The following is a 6,000-nucleotide window of genomic DNA, read 5'->3' on the forward strand; positions in this document are numbered from 1 at the left end:
TTTGGTAATTCTTTGTAACCAGAGCAAATTACCTACTTAGATCAGTACTAAGAATATGTTCGGTAGTGAGTAATAACAAATAAATATCCTTCTATTACGTGTTTCTACTTATAAAGATTATAATATTCAACTGTTTCATCAGTTTAGTAACCCTAATGTTACGTTTTCAAAAAAGTTGTGATATTGGAGGCTCTAAAATGGCGATCAAAGCTATTGTTTGGGAGACTATGCTTTTAGGTTTGGCCTAATCAATTTCAATTACACGAAATTTGAAGGACCGTAAAAAAAACAACAACAAAAACGTGAAAAATCTTTTACGTAATTTTTCTTTATCGTGAATTTTCACAGGTAATTTACCGATTGTTAACGTTCGCGGTATTTTCTATATTAGTTCCTGTTCGTGAGAGTTCCGCCACCTCGAATATCACATATCAATGAAGCTACATTTCTTTAATTGGATTTTAAAAAACAATATTAGTTTTATTTTGAAATTGTTTACTTCTTTTGTAGTATATCCTGGTGTGTGTAATACATATTTTAATGCTACTGTTTTTGTTAGAAGATAAATATGGGCCTTTTTTTTTTTTCACTACGTGTTCTAAATATTTTATTTTTTAGAAACTTCTTGGTTTAAATAATATTTTCTCGGTATCTTGTGTTGTATATAAAATCACACATGTGGATATCAACCATTTTGATTTGTATTGTAAGGATACGCACACAAGCTGTTTTTTGTTGTTGTTTTTTTACTGTCACAACGAACTACGTTCCTGTCTATGACAACCAGGATTCAACGATCAAAGCGCCGTTACTACACCCCCGCCATAAACATAAGCTGCTCAGTAATCACCCATAAATGACTGATAATTATCGACTTCCGCTGACTTCCACTGTCTTCTGCTTCAAGCAGGTTGCGGAAGGAGGGGTCATCCCGCGGTCACCAGATAGTCACGAGCTGCTCGGTCACCAAACTCCAGCTCCTCGGGTAAGAAAATTGCTGGGAACCTGAAAGAAATTAAAGGTGCAGTTTTTAAACGACCCAGTTTTAGTGTGGAAAAATCGAGATACACGGGTAAGTTTTCTCAGCCGTGACGTAAATTAGGTTTTCGTTCGCGCTTATCTTCCACTCTGATGATCAGTGTTTTACTCATGCATGAGTTGTGGATTATTCATCCGGATATCTTATCCAGTTTCGTCGCGAAACGTAGTTTTTGTTGACTAATATGAATGGTGAATTATAAGTCACGTTTATTTGATAATTTATCCATCCACATCTCCTTCTCAGTGGCATAGCGTGATGTATGTGAACTTACAACGCAAGAAATCGAGTTTCGATACCCGTGGTGGGGCTCAGAGCATAGATAGCCCATTGTGTAGGTTTGTGCTCAACTTGAAACAAGCAAACAAATTATCCATCCTTATAATATATATATATATATATATCCATCCTTATAATATATATTATCCATCCTTATAATATATAAGGATTATCCATCCTTATAACATATATTATCCATCCTTATAATATATATTATCCATTCTTATAATATATATATATATATTATCCATCCTTATAATATATATTATCTATCCTTATAATATATATTATTCATCCTTATAATATATATATATATATATATATATATACACCACCAACAACAACAACTAAACGTTGCAGTAACTTAGTTCAAAAGAAGAGGAAGCAATGGGCGAGAGATTAAAATATTTTAGTTCTCGTAATTAGTGAGTGTGTGAGAGACAAGCAGTCGAGGAAGCCTCGAAGAATGTCGGAGGAGACAAGATGGGCTTCACCTTGTTACGCGGTGTTTGAGTAGTTGAAGTCGGCAAGGCGAGGCCGGAGATTCGGACGTGCGTTCGAAGGATTGAGTTTTTTAGATTGCGTGGATTTTAGGAGACATAATTTTTCTGAGGGCAGTTACAGAGATAATTTTTTATTGTAATATTATTCAGATAAGTTAGTGGTCCTTTTCAATTTGAAGGGGAGCGAAGATCCGATGCCCGTTTCAACTTAGATGTGATAAAAACCCGTGTGCCCGGAGAAAACTGATTTTCACAGAACAGACTCCGGTTAAAGCAGAAGTATTTATATTACCCTTAATATTGCACTTTTTTCCTGTACTATAGGCAGAGATATTTAATTTTCTGTAGTCGCTTTGTTTCTTTCACATATTCGCACAAAGCTACACAACTTATCAGTTAAAAGGGTATGTGGGTGTTTTCTTATAGCAAAGCCACATCGAGCTCTTTGCTGAGCCAACTGAAAGGAATCGAGCCCCTAATTTTAGCGTTGTAAATCCGTAGACTTAACGCTGTACTAGCAGAGGACCAGCTAAAAGGGATTCATATAACTAGTGGTACCCTTCCGCCAACTTTTGAACTACTTTAATCGTATAGTGAGAGTTGACTGTCATTGTTATAATTTTCCCATTGCACCAAATTGCGGAGCGCAATTTATTTGTAGACACTGGATGCGAACGGTGGCTTTCCGAGTCCAAAGTCCGACACGTCAACAATTAGGGCACAGTGTAGTTGCTGTGGCTGACCACACCGTACGGTGTGACCTGTTAACTCAGCACAGCTCGTACATTTTTCTTACGTGTTAAAGTAACTTCCAACCTTTGTGGTCACTAGCAGATATTAAAAGAATGTTACTGCCAATCGAAACAGTGTCACGTTACCAAGAGCAGTTTACATGTTATAATAAGGTTAACATCTTCTCAGATCTGATATGTGTTCACTTAAACGCATTAATTTAAACAAATCGTTCTTCTATCGGGATTGGTTGGCATGTGTCCGAAAATAACGTTTAAGACAATATATTTTTCGTAACAAACCTGTTCAAGTTAGTTATTTATTATTATTATTAATTATTATCATTTAATTATTATTACTTATTATTATTATTAATTATTATCATTTATTATTATTATTAATTATTATTTATTATTATTAATTATTATTATTATTTATTATTATTATTTATTATTATTATTATTAATTATTATTATTATTTGTTACTCCAAAGATGTTATCCAGTATTCCAATGAATAAACAGTGATCATTTTTAAATAAAACTGACATTAGATAACTTATTCACAAACACACGAATACGGGACACGATAATCCATGTAAAAATTCCTAGATTCTAATGTAATAAATCATAATCACATTCAACATTTTTGATGTGAGTAAAGCTCACCACAAACCCTGTAAACGTCCCTAAGATTCAACTAATATTATACACCACAAACCCTGTAAACATCCCTAAGATTCAACTAATATTATACACCACAATCCCTGTAAACATCCCTAAGATTCAACTAATATAATACACCACAATCCCTGTAAACATCCCTAAGATTCAACTAATATAATACACCACAAACCCTGTAAACGTCCCTAAGATTCAACTAATATAATACACCACAAACCCTGTAAACATCCCTAAGATTCAACTAATATAATACACCACAATCCCTGTAAACATCCCTAAGATTCAACTAATATTATACACCACAATCCCTGTAAACATCCCTAAGATTCAACTAATATTATACACCACAATCCCTGTAAACATCCCTAAGATTCAACTAATATTATACACCACAATCCCTGTAAACATCCCTAAGATTCAACTAATATAATACACTACAAACCCTGTAAACATCCCTAAGATTCAACTAATATAATACACCACAATCCTGTAAACATCCTAAGATTCAACTAATATAATACACTACAAACCCTGTAAACATCCTAAGATTCACTAATATTATACACCACAATCCTGTAAACATCCCTAAGATTCAGCTAAGATAATACACTACAAACCCTGTAAACATCCCTAAGATTCAACTAATATAATACACCACAATCCCTGTAAACATCCCTAAGATTCAACTACTATTATTCACCACAATCCCTGTAAACATCCCTAAGATTCAACTAATATTATACACCACAATCCCTGTAAACATCCCTAAGATTCAACTAATATTATACACCACAATCCCTGTAAACATCCCTAAGATTCAACTAATATTATACACCACAATCCCTGTAAACATCCCTAAGATTCAACTAATATAATACACTACAAACCCTGTAAACATCCCTAAGATTCAACTAATATAATACACCACAATCCCTGTAAACATCCCTAAGATTCAACTAATATAATACACTACAAACCCTGTAAACATCCCTAAGATTCAACTAATATAATACACCACAATCCTGTAAACATCCCTAAGATTCAACTAATATAATACACTACAAACCCTGTAAACATCCCTAAGATTCAACTAATATAATACACCACAATCCCTGTAAACATCCCTAAGATTCAACTACTATTATTCACCACAATCCCTGTAAGCATCCCTATGATTCAACTAATATTATACACCACAATCCCTGTAAACATCCCTAAGATTCAACTAATATAATACACTACAAACCCTGTAAACATCCCTAAGATTCAACTAATATAATACACCACAAACCCTGTAAACATCCCTAAGATTCAACTAATATTATACACCACAATCCCTGTAAACATCCCTAAGATTCAACTAATATAATACACCACAAACCCTGTAAACGCCCCTAAGATCATAATCTCTTCCAGATGCAACTAGTGTGATACCCCTCGTTATAATATACGAGTTCATTTACACATTTGCAAATGTTAAGTTTTTGCACTATAACTTTTGATACAAGAAGTGTATATACACAAAATTTGGTAGAGTTTTAGTAAAGGTTACGAGTATTTTGTACACAAAAAATCAGCTTTTTTAATGAAATATTTTTACTAAAAAGTTTTTTGTGTGAAAATATCGAAAATATCAATACTAGTCTGAGTGTAAAGTGATTTCTTGTTATGATTAAAAATATTCTTCGTTTCAAAAATCTCAGATATTATTTGTGTAATCTTTAGAACCTAAATACAGTTCAAACGTTTGTTTTCACTAAGATTTCATGTTCGATGTTATTCTCTATACTATAACTGTGCGGGTTTTGTCAAATGACTGACTGTGTGTGTGTGTCTGTTTTCTTACAGCAAAGCCACATCGGGATATCTGGTGAGTTCACCGAGGGGAATCGAACCCCTGATTTTAGCGTTGCAAATCCGTAGACTTATCGCTGTATTAGCGGGGAACTTAACTCACTGCATAACCAGTATAAAAAATTAGGAAATAAATATAAATTTTGCTTTTTTTCACGCTAGAATGATTACATATTATAAAACGAAAATACCAATGTTTAATCAAAGTGGCTTAAGTCTCATAACGCTATATATTTACCTTCCAGTCATACCTAACTAACACTACATAACTTGCATTGATGTGGTGCATGTGCACTCATGTTACAAATCCAGTGATATAAAACCGACCTTTATTCTTCCCTGTCCTGACTGGGTTTTAGTGGACTAATATTTTGTAATATACCGTCACATTTCAATTATTATACATTATATATATGTATACAGATTATTACTATTTAGAAATAAATTATTAAACTTATTTTTCTTAAAATATAAAACAATAAACAAAGATGTAAAACAAAAAACAATTATGTCGTTATGACCTTTGAACTTGGTTGCTGCTGGACATAACTTGCTAAGTCTTTTAAATATTTGCACGTGGAGGATATCAAACAATTTTTTAGGCTTTGTATACACAGTTACATAACTAAAGCATTATAATAACAACTTTGATACCATAGTAGCTAACAAAATATGAAACTTCGAGCAGAGTGAACACACAACCTACCTTCTTGAAATCTTCGTTCGAACGCCTTACCACAGATTAAAATGGTTGAAAAAAATCACTAGAGGGACATTCTAAGCTGTCGATTGGTTATTCATATGTCGTATATTGAAGTATATATAAGGAACAGTTTTCAAAACAGGATTGAGATTAACATGACCATCACGTTGGATTCAGTGCTGCATTCAACATACTACGTGACTCGCTA

General features: G+C 33.3%; 1 long non-coding RNA gene across 1 annotated transcript in view; it reads left to right on the forward strand.

Annotated features, from left to right (window-relative positions):
* LOC143248698 (uncharacterized) overlaps positions 1-5,467 on the forward strand; it is a 21,772-nt gene extending 16,305 nt beyond the window's left edge. Inside the window, exon 3 of the long non-coding RNA XR_013027150.1 lies at positions 5,084-5,467. This is a non-coding gene — a long non-coding RNA (uncharacterized LOC143248698). The remainder of the gene's footprint in view (positions 1-5,083) is intronic.
* Positions 5,468-6,000: the final 533 nt, after the last annotated feature.

This window comes from Tachypleus tridentatus, chromosome 4 (assembly GCF_004210375.1).
Source record: "Tachypleus tridentatus isolate NWPU-2018 chromosome 4, ASM421037v1, whole genome shotgun sequence".
NCBI classification, from domain to species: Eukaryota; Metazoa; Arthropoda; class Merostomata; order Xiphosura; family Limulidae; genus Tachypleus; species Tachypleus tridentatus.